The sequence below is a fragment of the Ursus arctos genome, unplaced genomic scaffold (genome assembly GCF_023065955.2).
Source record: "Ursus arctos isolate Adak ecotype North America unplaced genomic scaffold, UrsArc2.0 scaffold_3, whole genome shotgun sequence".
Lineage (NCBI taxonomy): Eukaryota > Metazoa > Chordata > Mammalia > Carnivora > Ursidae > Ursus > Ursus arctos.
In genome coordinates this window covers 43,294,412-43,312,076 of record NW_026622985.1, presented here as the reverse complement: position 1 = coordinate 43,312,076, position 17,665 = coordinate 43,294,412, and positions in this window count along the sequence as shown.

Below are 17,665 nucleotides of genomic sequence, written 5' to 3'. Positions count from 1 at the left end.
ATTCAGGCATCCACTCTTTCCTCATGGGTCTGCATGTGAGATGAGGAACACAGTCATAATTCAAGCAATTTACAGATCTTCTCCAACTTTCATTTTCCATTGGGCCCTCCCATTTCACATAAAGAGGGCCTCATATTTAGCCAAGGATATATGGATAGCTAGAGCCGCCTTCTTTCTCTACTGGGTGTATCATAGAGCCTTTTAGACCACTAGAGATACTTTGGAAGTTACCAAGTACCACTTTTTTGCTCTCATTTCCCTGATAATCTTCTTGAATTTTTAGCTAATCTACCAATTTAGTGTTTGTTCTACTCAGATTTTCAAGGTCAACTAGCTATGATAATGGAATTCCGTTTGTTTGGGCTGAGATTGCTACTATTTCTGACAAAACCTTGGGATATTACATTTCTTCATGTTAGGCTCAAATTCTTTACAGCTCCCTCTGGCACCGATGCTCTAATTTTCATGGTTTGCCCCGCTCTGGTAAGGGGCACCTTGGTGCACCTGACAGCTAGCTAGGATGAATGGGGAGGGGAATGGGAACAGCCCTATGCTAACATGCCACAGAATCCTACCGCTCTGACAAGTTCAATGATGTTCTTAAATAAGAGCTTCTCAATTTGTTCTATACTTCAGATAAATATCCAGTCTGGAAATATTTGTTGGTGATACATTACTTTATTGTTGCCTTTTAGAGACAGGATTTACTGAGTTCCTTTTTCCACCATTCTAGAAAATCAGTCTATTGTTCATTTTTATAAGACCCTGTTTAGTGATCATCTAGATGCTTTGCTTGCTTCATCAACTGTCAAGATTCAAATCATTTCAGAACACATTAATGCTTCTGAAATGCATTTACTGAAGGAAATTCATGGAAAAAGGAACATTAGTAAATATAGACCCCCTATTACTCATTGCACTGTGGGCCTGGATGTGACGGCTAAATGTTAAACTCAGGAAAAGAAATTCAGATACTTTACAGAATGTTTTGCTGTTTGTTTTTGAAGTTGTTTGTTTGTTCAGGATGGTTCCTTTAGAGTAAGTAATGGAAAAAGAATTACTAGATGAGTAGTAATAAACATTTTTTGGATCTTTTGATAAATAATATGACATTGCATTGACATGAGTTTATACTTCCCATTAGCAAATTATGGGAGTTTTTTCCCCCCCAATGGACACAAATCTGTTGAGATTGATACAAAGGGGAAGTGATAGGACACGTGATAGGCATAAAAGTGTACCTTTTTCATTTACATTTGATTTGTACTGAGATTGAAGGCCTTCTGTATATTGTTTTTCACTAGTTATATTTTTTCTTTTATCATTGTTCTCTTCATGTCTTTTGTAAATTTAGGAATATTTTTTATTAATTTCGCATTTTACCAGCTAAATCCTCAATACATTTGTGCCTTATAAACTTCTCTACTTAGAACATTAAAGAGTTAATCTGCCCCATTATACATTAGTCATTTTACTTACAATTAAAATATATTTTAGCATGTAGGGAAAAAAAGATAAGTCAAGAAAATTTAAGTACCAAGTTTAAGTATTTTTACTTAAAATTAAGTATTTTTTTTAAATTTTTATTTATTTGACAGACAGTGAGAGAAAGAGAGAGAGAGAGCACAAGCAGGGGGAGGGGGAAGCAGAGAGGGAGAGGGAGAAGCAGACTCCCCAAGTAAGCCTGATGTGGGGGTCAATCCCAGGACCCTGGGATCATGACCTGAGCCAAAGGCAGATGCGTAACTGACTGAGCCACCCAAGTGTTCCAAAATTAAGTATTTTTACTGAAATTTTACTTAAATTAAAAGTGAATCAGTATGTAGCAATCAGTTTTCTCTATTTATGACCATGACAGAATAAGGAGAAATGGGCAGTTGAAGTATATGTTTCATCATAGAGTAATCAAATATTGGGGGGAAAAATGAATTTATGAAAATGACTGTGATATGTCTTTCAAATATCTCAATTTTTTTTCTACTCCAACCACTAAAATAGCATTTTTACTCTAGTAGGAACTGTGGTAAAGAATAATGCATGTTAAGAAATACTATTTTAAAAACAAATCAATACAATTTTCAATTGTAGCTACATTTTTAATTGTATAAAAATATTTTGTTACTATTTTAATATTAACTGATTTCATTTTCTTGGCTTCCAATAAGGCTTGTACACATATGCCACTAATCTGTGACTCAGATTTTTTTTTCTTTTCTGCTATTATTTATCTCTGATTTTCGGTAAAGAGATACAATTTCCTTCTGTAGTAGACACACTGTACATAATTTATATGCCACTTTTCCCCCCAGTATGTTTAACCTTATAATTTATGTAACACTTGCAATATTTTCTATAAATGTGATCATTTTTCTTGAAGACTAACATGGACATCTGCTTCCCCCTAGAATCAGGAGGCCAAGTTAAGTCTTTGGCTGGGCATTCATCACCCCTACTGACTTTAGAGGGAATATCTAAAACTCATCCAAGAACGGAATTGAGCTTGTAAAAAATAAAACAAGGAAAGTTTAGATTTTTTATACTTGTGGGTGGGTTCATTTTTATTATTTTTAGCTATTAAGAAGTATAAACACTGAAAAGGAACAAACTGCAAAAACATGCAAATGATTATTATTTTAACTTATGATTTGTTCCTTTTTGTTTTAGTGATATTTCTGCACAATGGTCTCCCTATCCTGAAATCACAAAGAACATCTATTTTATTACAATATCTAATCTGTTTTAAATCGAGTGGAAAGATGATACAATAATTCATTTTGATGTTGTGCTTCCTTGATTTTCTGCTGTTTTGGAAACATAAGCCATTTTCTTAAGTTTATTGACCTCCTTTTAAAATTTTAATTTTTTTCAAAATTATGTAAAAACGTCCCTCATATTTACAGAAACGGTTGAATAAGTCCATTAGTATAGTTATTTGTATTTCAGATATTTTCTTACTTTCTCCCTCCTTCCTTTTTCTCACTCCCTCCCTCCTCTTTCCTTGCTCTGAGTTTTCAAGCATGCTTCTTCATAACATTGTTCTTAACTTGCTATCATTCTCCATAGGCATTATGACTTTTTAAATGATACATTTCTAGGGGCGCCTGGGTGGCTCAGTCATTAAGTGTCTGCCTTCTGCTCAGTGTGTGATCCCGGCGTTCTGGGATCGAGCCCCACCTCAGGCTCCTCTGCTGGGAGCCTGCTTCTTCCTCTCCCACTCCCCTTGCTTGTGTTCCCTCTCTCATTGGCTGTCTCTCTCTCTCTAATAAATAAATAAAGTCTTAAAAAATAATAAAACAATACATTTCTTAGCTGAAACAGTTTCACAAGTAGGAAAAGTAAGTAAAAGACAATGTGTGCTTTTGCACTTGTGTCATTCACTGCCCATATGTAGAATGGCAGTTCCCATGTCACAAACTAGTGGCATTCTGGTCAACTGCTTATAAGGCAGCTTTGTAAAACTCGAAACTCCATTTTTCTCTGGATCTACATTCCCAGGGCAAGTTATAAAACCAACTTAAGTTCAATATGCTTGGGGAACAAATTGAGTGTAGCTATCCACAACTTTACACCTTTATTACATACCATATTTCTATATTGCTATATTTTCTTTAGGGAAGAAGTCAGTTGCTTCTTGATAGGGCAAAGCTCTCAATTCAGACTTGCCTCCATGAATGGTATCTCACTGAAATTTTGGATGAGTTCTCCCTGGATACCTCGGTCATTTATATTTCTTTGCCTTGTAAATTTTTTTGCAGGGCCTATATCAGAAGGAGATATAGTTTAACTCTGGAGAAGCTTACACTCCCTGAAAAGATCACACCTAGTGTGGGTATAGGGATGCAGAGGGTGTCTAATGAGAAAACATGGTTTGGAGAAGGAGGCAAGAGAAACTGGGATCCATGACTGGGGGAGACCACACGTCACTTTGTCTTACATACTGGGCAGTTGGTAAGACCTCAAATGAAAGGACAAACCAAGGAGGGTGACACCCAGGTTAAGAGTCCACAAAGCAGGCAGGTCACACTGCTGCCAAAACACTACACTGTGACAATAGATATTTCAGCGCCAATAGTGACAACTGACCACCAGAAGGCCTGCCTGATTTTTAGTACTGCAGAATATCCTGAGACTTTATTTAGGATTGTACAAAAAAGCCTCAGGGAGAATTAGATGACATTTTTGCCAGTATCTGAGGATGCTTCAAGCCCAATTTCAATAGTTTTTTAAAAAATTCTTGTTATAGAAAGAGCAGAATTTTCTGACAAAATTCACTATGCACATTACTAAATGTTTTATTTCTGATATAGCTGAGTGTGTAGATATTTATCTTTGCTACATATGCATGACTTAATTATAAGTGAAATGCTCACAGATGAGAGTTTGCCAAGGGGCTATATGAATAAGTACTTTTTACCATTGGCTACAGGACCTATTAAAATCCTTACATAGTAGGATATTAAAAACAATGGTCAAGAAAAGACAATCAGCTGAAAAGTCTGAGACTTTCACCTAGGCTTTAAAGCAGAGGTTGGCAGAGAATGGTTTTTACCTCCTTAAAGTAAAAAGAACAAAAAATTAAAAAGAAGAAGAGGAAGAGGGGAAAAAGGAAGAATGAGGGGAGGAAGAGGAGAAGGAGAAGGGATAGAGACCAAATCACCAAATGTGGCCCATGAAGGTTAAAATATTTACGATGTGCCTCTTTACAAAGTTTACAAACTGTTGCTTCAAAATAAGAACCTTGTCTCTCTTTTTAAATAATAATTTAGTATTTTTGTAGGAACATATATGTGCATTTTATAGGAAGAAGTGTTAATTATATTGCTGCAAAAACCAAAAATATCTGTGGCCACATCTCACAAGCATGAGAAATGGTAGAGCAAAAAGAATCAGGGCAGGGAGGGGAGGTAGCCAACCATGACATCATTGATTAGCGAGCACTGAACCCTCAGATTTCACACACCTCCTGAGGCTCATCAAAGCTCAACAAGGTGTTTTCTTTTTCTTTTTTTTTTTTTTTAAGACTTTATTTATTTGAGACAGAGAGACAGCAAGAAAGCACAAGCAGGGGAAGGGGCAAAGGGAGAGGGAGGAGCAAACTCCCTGCCGAGCAGGCAGACTGATGTGGGGCTCAATTCCAGGACCCTGGGATCATGACCTGAGTTAAAGGGAGATGCTCAATCCACTGAGCCACCCAGGCGCCCCAAGAAGGTGTTTTCTTACCAAGAGTGTGGCTATCTGGAGAGAGTGTTTCCCCAGCCTAATCCTTCATAGTGATTCAAGGCAGCTTTGGAAATGGGAGAGAGTTCAGCCCTGTTAGGTTAGCACTTGTAGCCAACAGTTAAGTCTAGTTTTAAATGGCCTTACCTTGTGGGGCAATAATGACTCTTTAGGCTTCCAAAATATTTTTGCCCTAATCTTTTGCTTAATAGTATCTTCACTTAGGATCTTAGAGCAGGTTTCTTATCTGTTTCCACCCAACTACCTTTGAGTCTCCTTGAAGGACAGGGTAGTTTCTGTCTCCATGACTTGCTTACATTAGTTCAAGAAATCCTTCTTTCCTAACCTGAGACCTAAACTTTTCTGTATGTCTCCTTTGGGGAGTCAGATCTTATAGTCTACAATTAATAAACAGCTAAGGGTCCATCCTTTCCTAAAGCTAAAAATACATGGGCATTTTTTTTCTTCATTAGGTAAAAACTTACACAATGATTTTATGTAACAATGACTCACACATGAGGGTTTTAATTATTTGAAATCTACATCGCATTATTTTAAAATCTGAAATGTACATTTATTTAAAATAATAAAATAAATTTAGTCATTCATTAAGCAAAATTCAATAATTATTTTAGTCCAAAAGTGTGTCATTAATTCTAATTTATTTCAATACACAGGGCATATAGATAGGGTAATATTTTTATAGTTTTTAAAGTTCTTTTACATTTAGAAGTAAAGATTGTGTGAGTCATTGACATGTATTTTTTTCTTCAGAATTTTTATTTAAATTCAAGTTGGTTAATATATAGTGTAGTGTTGATTTCAGAAGTAGAATTTAGTGATTCATTACTTACATATAACACCAAATGCTCATCACTAGTGCCCTCCTTAATGCCCATTACTCATTTGGCTCATTCCCCCACACACTTTCCCTCCAGCAACCCTCAGTTTGTTCTCCATAGTTTAGAGTCTCTTAAGGTTTGCCTCCATTGAGGATGATATTAGCTGTGGGTCTTTCATATATGGCCTCTATGGTATTAAGGTATGTTCCTTCTATTCCTACTTTCTTGAGGGTTTTTCTCAAAAAAACGATGCTATATTTTATCAAATGCTTTTACCGCACCTATTGATAGGATCATATGGTTCTTATCCTTTCTTTTATTAATGTGGTGTAACATGTTGATTTATTTGTGGATATTGAACCACCCTTGAATCCCAGGAATAAATCCCACTTGATCGTGGTGAATACTTCTTTTAATACTTTTGGATTCCATTTGCTAGTATCTTGTTGATAATTTTTGCATCTGTGTTCATTGGGGATATTGGTCTATAATTCTGCTTCTTTGTGGGGTCTTTGTCTGGTTTTGGAATCAAGGTAATGCTGGCCTCATAGAATGAGTTTGGAAGTTTTCCTTTCATTTTTATTTTTTGGAACAATATCAGAAGAATAGGTATCAACTCTTTAAATGTTTGGTAGAATTCCTCTGAAAAGTCATCTGGCGCTGGACTCTTGTTGGGAGATTTTTGATTACTGATTCAATTTCTTTGCTGGCTATAGGTCTGTTCAAATTTTGTATTTCTTCCTGTTTCAGTTTTGGTAGTTTGTATGTTTCCAGAAATTTATCCATTTCTTCCAGATTGCTCAATTTGTTGGCATATCATTGCTAATACTATTCTTATATTGTTTGTATTTCTGCAATGTTGTTGTGACCTCTCCTCTTTCATTCATGATTTTATTTATTTATTTATTTATTTATTTATTTATCCTTTCTCTTTTCTGTTTGATAAATCTGGCTAGGTGTTTATCAATTTTCTTAATTCTTTTCAAAGAACAAGCTCCTAGTTTCATCTATCTGTTCTACTGGTGTTTTTTTGTTTGTTTGTTTATTCTGGTTTTTTTTTTTTAGTTTCCATATCATTTATTTCTGCTCTAATCTTTATTATGTGCCTTCTTCTGGTGGTTTTAGACTTTATTTGATGTTCTTTTTCCAGCTCCTTTGGTGTAAGGAAAGGTTGTGTATTTGAGACTTTTCTTGCTTCTTGAAGAAGGCCAGTATTGCTATATGTTTCCCTCTTATGACTGCCTTTGCTGCATCCTAAAGGCTTTGGACTATTATGTTTTCATTTTCATTTTCTTCCACATATTTTTTAAAATTTCTTCTTTAATATCCTGATTAACCCATTCATTCTTTAGTAGGATGGTCTTTAACCTCTGTGTATTCATAGCATTGTAGACTAAAAATTTGCAGGGTATGATCTGAAACTTTTTGTGCAGTTGAGGCCTGATTGGAGACCCGGTATGTGATCTATTCTGGAGAATGTTCCGTTTGCACTTGAAAACAATATGCATTCTGTTGTTTCAGGATGAAATGCTCTGAATATATCTGTTAAGTCCACCTGGTCCAGTGTGGCATTCAAAAGCCATTGTTTCCCTTGATCTTCTGCTTAGATGATCTGTCCATGGCTGTAAGTGGGGTGTTAAAGTCCCCTATTACTATTGCATTCTTGTCAATAAGTTTAAGTTTGCTATTAGTTGATTTATATATTTGGTTGCTCCCAACGGGGCACAAATATTTATAATTGTTAGATTTTGTTAAATAGACCCATTTATTATGATACTGTGCCTTTCTTCATCTCTTATTACACCCTTTGGTTTAAAATATGGCTTGTCTGATACAAGGATGGCTACTCCAGCTTTCTTTTAATGTCCATTAGCATGATAAATGGTTCTCCATCCCCTCACTTTCAATCTGGATGTGTCTTTGGGTCTAAAATGAGTCTCTTAGAAGCAGCATATTGATGGGTCTTGGTTTTTGTTTGTTTGCTTGTTGTTTGTTTTGTTTTTAATCCATTCTGATACCCTATGTCTTTTGATTGGAGTATTTAGTGCATTAACATTCAGAGTAATTATTGATAGATATGAATTTAGTGCCATTGTATTACCTGTAAGGTCACTGTTCCCGTAGATTGTCTCTGTTGCTTTCTAGTCTTTGTTGCTTTTGGTCTCTTTTTCCCATTCAAAGAGTCCCCCTTAACATTTCTTGCAGAGCTGGTTTAATGTTCATGAACTCCCTTAGTTTTTGCTTCTTGGGAAACTCTTTATCTCTCCTTCTATTCTGAATGACAGCCTTGCTGGATAAAGTATTCTTGGCTGCATATTTTTCCTATTTAGCACATTGAATATATTATACTACTTTCTTCTGGCCTGACAAGTTTCTGTGGACAGATCTGCTGCTAACTTTATGTGTCTACCCTTGTAGGTTAAGGACCTTTGTCCATAGTTGCTTTCAGAATTCTCTCTCTTTGTATTTTGCAAGGTTCACTATGATATGTCTTGGTGTTGACTTGTTTTTGTTGGTTTTGGGTGGAGTTCTCTGTCTCTTGGACTTGAATGCCTATTTCCTTCCTAAGATTAGGGAAGTTCTCAGTTAGAATTTATTTGAACAATAAATCTTCTGCCCTTTCTTCCCATTCTTCTTCTTCTGGGACTCCTATGATATGGATATTATTGCATTATGTGGAGTCCCCGAGTTCCTTAAATCTGTATTCATGATCTAATAGCCTTCTTTCCTTCTTCTTCATAGCTTCATTATTTTCTATAATTTTATCCTGTATATTACCTATCTGTTCCTCTGCTTCTTCCATCCTCATTGTGATTACATCCAGTTGGTTTTTCATCTCAGTTATAGCACTTTTATTTTGGCCTGACTAGCTTTTAGGTCTTTTATCTCTGAAGCAAGGGTTTATCTTGGTGTCTTCTATGTTTCTTTCAAGCCCAGATGGTATTCTTATGACTGCTGTTCTAAATTCCTCTTCAGATATATTATTTATATTTGTTTTGAGCAAATCTCTGACTGTGATTTCTTCTTGATCTTTCTTTTGGGGAGAATTCCTCCACCTTGTCATTTTATCTAGGTTTCTCTCTTTTGCATGTTATGAAAGCTTGTTATGCTTCCTGCTCCTGAGAGTAATGCTATATTAAGAAGGGGTCATACACTGTCCAGGGCCTGGTGCTTCAGGAGGTGTTTCTGGTGTATGATGTGTGCCTCTGCTGTTGTGTTTTGGCTGCTGTTTCCAACAGTCAGTCCTCTGCAGAGTTCCCCCTCGCTTGCAATGGAGAGTGTTTGGACCTTTAACTAGGTGTGCTTTGATTTCATTGTTAAAATAGCCTGGGGCAGGGGGAAAGTCTGATCCAAAAAAAGAGAAAAGGAAATTTAAAAAAAAAATCACAAAACTATAAGCCTGATTCCAAAGAAGAAGAAGGAAAAAAAGAAAAAGGAAAAAAAAAAAAAAAAGCCTGATCCTATTTCTACCAGAACTGGAGGTGACACTCTGGAGCACTCTATGATCAATAGACTTGGTGCTTGCAGGGGGCCTACACCAGCCTTCTGGGGGAGAGGCCCACTCCTCTGGCTCGTGGTCAGACCTGCCCTAGTGAAGATGGACCTGCAGGGCAAGAGGGGAAGGGTTTGGTATAAGTGGTTCCAGCCTCCACTGGTGGCACTGTGTTGCCCCTTGAAGTACAACAGTGCTCGTGGGTTGGGGGGAAATGGCATCGCCCACTTTGTCACCCCTGGAGAAGGTAGCTCTCACCTACCACTCCTAGGAAGCCCTCACAGAAAAACCAAAAATCTCCCCTCATGTGTCCTAGGATTCCATCAGATCCCTGCCCCCTCCCTGTCTTTGCCTGGGCCTCAGCATGCCTGGTGCCACAACTTTCCTATGTTTTATCTCTGGTGCACAGCTGGGACTCAAAACTTCAAATATTTAAAGGAGCTAGCATGGTGCAGACTGGCCTTCCTCCAGAGGAGGAGAGCCTCAAAGTGCTGTGTCTAGTGCTGCTTCATCCCAGAAAAGCACTTGCATGAGTTATCTGCCCTCTGCATGTGCCTCTATCCCCTGGCAATGAATAGCTGTTCAATGGTACCCATAGAGTCTTTTGTACTTGGAAAGACAATATATCCTCTTGCAAATGGACCCCAGGAAGGGGACTGTTCTCTCCCATTGTGACCCAGGGGCTCCCCATACCACTCTGCTGTTCCAAATCCTCTGCCCTCTTTTTCCCCAGGAGCACTGCCATGCACAGCTGGCTCAACTCCAGTGAATGGTGTTCACTTCCAAAACTTCAGAATTTGAGTTCCTCTGCTTGTAGAAACTTGTAATAGTCAGTTCCTTTCAACTCCCCAGTCAATGGTTTTGGGGAAATATTTTTCTTACACAAACCTGATGCACTGCTTTCTCTCTCCCCCCTCTCCTTCACTCTCCTTTCTCCATGGAAAGGGCTCTCTCCCCTCTGCTGCACCACAGCTTTTATCCCCGCCCCCCACCAATTCATGTCTCTGTACCTTGTACCTGCTAAGTTCTCTCTCTCTCTAATTGGGCAAACTGTTCTCTTAATCCTCAGATTGATTTCCTTGATATTCAAAATGATCTGATGTCAATCTAGCTGTGTTCAAAGGATACGGCAAGACTAGGGTCTCCCTACTACTACTCAGCCATCTTAACTCCCTCTACATGTATTTTTGAAAAACAGAAAATGAAATACAGTGAGTGATAATGACTTATCAAGGGTGACTTGGAACATCAAGAACTTGGAAATTTAATATTTGATTCATATTTTTCCCAGGAAAAAAAAAAGCCAGCTTTTAATTAGGATTTAGCAGGTATTTTGGCTTTACTAATATATACACTTTAATCAATAAATGAGTAGGATTGCCATTTTTTTTCTGTAAGCCAGTCAATTAAAAACAAAATCAAGTACAGTTAATGATAGTGAACTTGTATCTACTGTCTCTAAGTTGAAACTATAAATCCAATTGACTTGATATAAAAGTAAACATAGATTTAAGATATCAGTGCCATATCAGAGTTCTTGACAGACTTAAAGACTTGATGAACATCAAGTCACCTTCAATTGTTTTTCTTAAATTTGAGGGTGAAGATCACAGTTTTATATTTTTGTAATTCCTTTAATACTATGTTTAACCCAACATAGGAGGAGCTGCTGACTTCACAAAAATAGTTCCTCAGGATTTCTAATATCTTATACCTATATAGTCCTCATAATTATTTTACTAGAATTATTCCATTTGATTCTTACAAAACCCTTGTAGGTAGTAAGAACATACATCTATTATTTTCACTTTGCAGACAATTTAAGGCCACACAATATCGAAACTTTATATACTTAACATATGTATATTATATATAGCATATATGTTTATATATAACATATATTATGTTAAAACTGTAATTAAATTTGTTAATGAAGATGTTTTTCAGTGTACCTTACTTCTACAAGAAGGTTGACACTGCTTACTTTACAACATCTTTAATCCTAGAAGGGAGAACAAGAATAGGTATGCATTCAGACAGAAAACATTCTAATAATTTACACCAGTGGTGCCCACCATTTTATAGTATTGTGAGAATAAGATTACTTGTTCTTGATGGAATAAATTTCCTCATATCATCAACAAAACAAGGTATAATATCAACAATTAAATGAAAGAAGGAGATGAGAGATTAGAAGGAAGGTGAATTTTCTCAATTCAGAATGATTTCAAGAAGCTTCATAAAAATAAAACTTGTATTTCAGATATTTTGAAATAGAGAAATGAACACAACAAAGAGGAAATTTTGGAATTAAATTCATGTTGGCCAAGCCAGAAGACAAAAATTCAACCAAAACAAAGGCACATCTCAGTAAAACAAGTGTAAATATTTTAAGATTACATACAAATCCTCAAATAACTTATTAAGAGAATAAAAATGAAAAAGAAAACTGGGTTTACATGTTACCTATTAACAAAAGTGAACATGGACTATTAAAATACTTAGGGGAGGGCGCCTGGGTGGCTCGCTTGATTAAGCATCTGCCTTTGGCTGAGGTCATGATCTCAGGGTCCTGGGATCAAGCCCAATGTTCAGCTCCCTGCTCTGTAGGAAGTCTGCTTCTCCCTCTCTGTCTGCCCCTCCCCCTGGTCATGCTCATGCTCTCTCTTTCTCAAATAAATAAAATCTTTAAAAAAATAAATACAGGGGCGCCTGGGTGGCACAGCGGTTAAGCGTCTGCCTTCGGCTCAGGGCATGATCCCGGCGATCTGGGATCGAGCCCCACATCAGGCTCTTCCGCTATGAGCCTGCTTCTTCCTCTCCCACTCCCCCTGCTTGTGTTCCCTCTCTCGCTGGCTGTCTCTATCTCTGTCGAATAAATAAATAAAATCTTTAAAAAAATAAAAAAATAAATACAATACAATACATAGGGGAAGCCATATGTGTCACAAAATCCAAAAGAACAGTATGACTAATAGAACTAATAGAACAAGGCTTTTAAAATAGTTGCTTTTTTTCTGTCCCTCCTAGTGAAAATAAAAGAATCAGAAAGCCCTTGGGAACCTGGATTAACAGGGCTAAACAAAAACAAGTACATTTTCTTTCCTTAAGTTTGCTGACTGAATTAGATTCTTTCATCATTTCACCTCCATCTAATATCCTCTAGCCACATGTAGCTACTGAGTGCTTAAAATATGGTTAGTATATTTAAGAACTGAAATTGTTAATATTTTAAATTTTTAATTCTTTAAATATTAAAAAGCCACCTGTGGCTAGTGGTTAACACATGAGCAACACAATAAGACTCTGATGGACTCTTGCTGTTGGATAAAACAACTCTATATTTTGTTATCTGCTTTTCTTTTTTATTTCAATTAACTGAACTCTACCTCTTTTCATTTTCTATTCTTCAAGTAGATGACTAAAAAATGGCAAGAATCTTTAAAACATTATTCCATTAGTCAATAGTTCTTTTCAATGCCACTTCAAGTTTGAGTCCCACTTTTTCCCAAATTAGAAATAGTGTAACTAATATTGTCTTAGTTTAAGTTTTGACTTAGTTTTCTCTTTTGGAGGAGAGTAAAAAGCAGGGTTCAGATGGAAGTAAATCAGCCAAGGGCAATGGGAAGACTGTCATGATGCAGCAACGTTTGGAGAAGATCCTCCTGTTCCTTCCTCCTCCTCTCCTCACCTGTGCACCTGTCTCTGCTCTCTTTCTTTCTCCAGTATATGTCTCATGCATTGGTGGGGAAGTAAGCAACTAGTATTTACTGCCATTGTCATTTCCTGTATGTCCTTGGACAGTTGATTTAAACTTTCTGTCTTTAGTTTAATTTCAAAATAAAGTGGTACCATTAGATCACTAAAGATATATAGATAATTGAGAATAGTGAAGTCTATTATATGTGACTATCTGCAGGCATTCAACATCACAATAAAATAATAGTAAACAAGCATATAAATGGAAAAAATATACAGACCAAAAATGTCTTTAAAAACATTCTGTCAATAGACGTGAAGTTAACTACCTAGAACTAAAGAAAGACTAGATGAGCATTAGGGAGAAAAAAGAAGGGACAGAGGGAAAGATAGAGAAAGAGAATGGAAGATAGAGAAAGAGAATGGAAGATAGAGAAAGAGAAAGGATGGAGAGAGGGAGACAGAATACATTTGTCTTCCATTCTGAGATTCCAATAATACACAAGTCATCTCATGTAATCTAACTAAATAATATGCTGTTTGCTGCTTTAAAATCTAGAATCACTGTGCTTCTTTTTCAGATATTTTCAAAAATATATCAACTCAAAGATTACCTTTATCATTTTAAGTCAGGTCAGTTTTAGTGGTAACAGTTTAAAACAAGTGAAGTTTCAATAGTGTTTTCCAATAATGAACAGCATTCTAGGTTCCTTGATAAAGAAAGTACAAAACACAATACCACTAAATCAGGCAAATTAAGTGAATTTTAATTTATCAGATATGGTTGATTTTCTAGATTGTAGCAATTATTTATAAGGGCTGTTCTAGCTAGGACTGTGAAACTCTGAACTCACTTATACTGAACAAATTATCCTGAGCAGCCAGTAGGAAGCAATCAGCAAAGTGTAGATGGGAATTGGTCTATTTTCACTAAGTGCTGGGAAAGGCCAAGGGACATGACATTTGTCCAGCCTGCTAAGGGAGGACTCTATTAAAAGAAACAAACAAACAAAAACCAGAAAAAATACAACCACTGTTATCATCTTGCTGAGAATACAAAATAAAGGGAAATTTGAGAGCACAATTTATCCTTAAAATGAACATTTTCTGCTATGACACATGATGACAAATGAAGAAAAGTCCTTAAGACCTGTCTTTTAAGGCAATTTTTGGGGTCTTCTTTCTAAAATAATTTCAATTTTACTTTCCGTTAGGGACTCATCAAATTACATTTCTGTGAGTAGTTAGAGAGCACTCAGTGGGCTAAGAAAAAAATATTCAAAAAATGGAAAAGCGTCTATTTTTTTAAAAGGTAGAGATTTAACTCTGTGTCTAAAGTGAAAATATTAAAATTAGTTTATAAGGCTAATCTGACACCAAAGGCTGCTGACCTCTTCCTGAGTGTTTATGAATAACAAGGTAAGTAGTTTTTTTTTAAAGATTTATTTATTTAAGACAGAGAGAGAGAGAGAACATGGGGTGGAGGGGCAGAGGGAGAGGGAGAGTCTTAAGCAGACTCCGTGCTGAGTGCAGAGCCCGACACTGGGCTCAGTCTCAGGATCCTGAGACCAGGGCCCTGCGAGACCACAACCTGGGCCAAAAGCAAGAGTTGACAGCTTTTACTGACTGTGCCATCCAGGTGCCCCACAAGGTAGGGACTTCTTAGCCTGCTATACTGAACAATAGTTGAAAGAACCCTGAAAACATTCATGTTTCCACATATTCATTCCATCATAATAAAAAGCCCACGAAATCTTTTACCCCGAAAATGTAATTAGAAGAGTTGATTCATCAGTGTTAGAAATGGCTTGTAATTTTTAAGTCCACTTTGTAGAATTTTTCTATATAATTTGTAAAATCATTATTTTTTTTAAAGATTTTATTCTATTTATTTGACAGAGAGAGAGAGACAGTCAGCGAGAGAGGGAACACAAGCAGGGGGAGAGGGAGAGGAAGGAGCAGGCTCCCAGCAGAGGAGCCCAATATGAGGCTTGATCCCAGGACCCTCGGATCACGCCCTGAGCAAAGGCAGATGCTTAATGACTGAGCCACCCAGGCGCCCCTGTAGAATCATTATTGCAATTAAAGTGAGAAGAAACCATCAGTATTTGTTTTACTTTGGGTGACTACATATCAGTTCACCCAAGAAGATGCATGTTTCCTTAACACTCAATACCAGCTCTAACCCTGAAGTGATTTTATAATGATGAAAGTCATGGTATCAACTAGAACGAGACCTCAAACTCTGTTCTTCTTCAACAGCATCTTGGTGCTCTTGGTGACTTTAATTTTCACATATATTTTAATTCATTCAAGTTAAAAAAAATTTGAAAATAACATTGCATTTTTTAATCTAATAGCATATTACATCACTTATGTGGATCTTTCTTAATTTATTCAGTTTTTATACGCTTATCCATATAAGTGTACATATAATTTATTAATTTCCATATGTATTATATACTCGAATATTACTTCAAATGTTATCTTTTTTTAAAATGCAATTTTCTGTGGTGAGTAGACATGTAATTGACCCTTTTAAACTAAATTTGTAACCAGTAATTAAGATAAATACCCTCAATATAAACACTTACCCTGTTGATATTTTTGGATTTTATGTAAATACAACTACATCATATGCAAAGATGCAAATTACATTTATTTTTTCCAACTATTTTGCCATTTATTTCTGTTTTCCTGCCTTATTGCACTGGGTAGCACAGCCAGTACAATTCTGCATGTAAGTGATAATAGCACACATTTTTGCCTTTTGTTTAGTGTCAAAAGAAAGATTTTAATTATATACCATCAATTATATTAATGATATGGCCTTTAAAAAATCCTCTTTTTACATCAAAGTTTCCACATAGTCCTACCTTAATAAAGGGCTTTGCATGTAGAAAATTGATTTTAATAAAATGCTGTTTTGTACCTACTAAGATGTTACATGTAGTTTTCTCCTTTATTCAATTAATATAATTATATTTATTAATTTTGATGTTAAATCAATTCTGCATTTCTAGAATATATATCTCATTAGGTTGTGGAGTACTATTAGTCTCATTTCACATATATAAAAATTGAAAATAAAAGATATGAAATGATTTACAAGTCAGTGGCTAAAGAATGGCACAAAAACAAATTTGCTTTTTAATTCTATAGCTCATTTTATTATTACTTATTACAGTGAAATGAGCGGGATCCTCAAATCAGAATTGCATGAAAATACTAGATCTATATTTCATAATTGTATAATTTGAGTATATTGTTTAATCATTCTCAGCCTAATTTTTCTCTTTAAAATGAGATTTTGGTTGATATTAAAGACAAATACTTGAAAAGAACAAAATATAACAATGCATAAGAACAGCAGAGCTTTAAAATGCCTTTATTACTATAAATTTTGATGATTTTCACTTGAAATGTATTTTGTTTTTAATAACCGGGGAATTATTTTTTAAAAAATGAAATGTATTTCTTATAAGTGTAAACACTTTTCCCATGAATTTAGAATTATGCCATTCTCCTATACTCCTGTTTTATGCACAGATTTTTCTTGTGTTATGTTCTTGTTCTCCCTATACAGATAATGTATACTGTACTATAAGGCATCTCGTCTAAAAGGTGTTTTACACCTTTTACAAAGAGCCTGTAATATTTGCATTATGAATTATATATCCAACGCTTAAAAAACAGTTATTCTTGGGTGAGATGGAAAGACAGAAATACCATGTAATAGCCAAAAAGAGTTAAACAAAATGAAACGGGGGCTGGGGAGTAAGTCAGATTCACTGATTGACTCAGTGAATATTGCTATAGTGGTAATGCCACCCTAACTAATCCGTACACACAATGTAAGCCAAATCAAAATTCTAGAGGCCTATTTTATAGAAATTAACAAGCTGATTATAAAATTCATATAAAAATGCAGGGCACCTGGGTAACCAAACAATACTGAACAAGAGCAAAGCGACCTATACTTTCCTGTTTCAAAACTGACTATAAGCTCTTAATCAGGACAGTGGTACAAGCATAAGAATAGACATATAAATCAGTGGAATGGAGTTGAAATTCTAGAAAAAAAACACATTAATGGTTAAATGATTTTTGACAGCGATGTCAAGATAATTCAGTGGAGGGAAGAATAGTCTTTTGAACAGATGGTACTGGGACAGCTGAATACTCCCATACACTAGAATGAAGTCAGATCCTACCTCACACCATAAACAAAAATTAGCTCAGAATAAATCAGGGATATAACATTAGAGTTAAAACTACAAAATTCTTAGAAGAAAATATTGGAGTAATTCAATATCAACTTAGATTAGGCAATGGTTTCTTAGAAAGGACAACAAAAGTACAGTGACAAAAGAATAAACTGATCTTTATCAAAATTTTAAAAAATTGTGCTTCA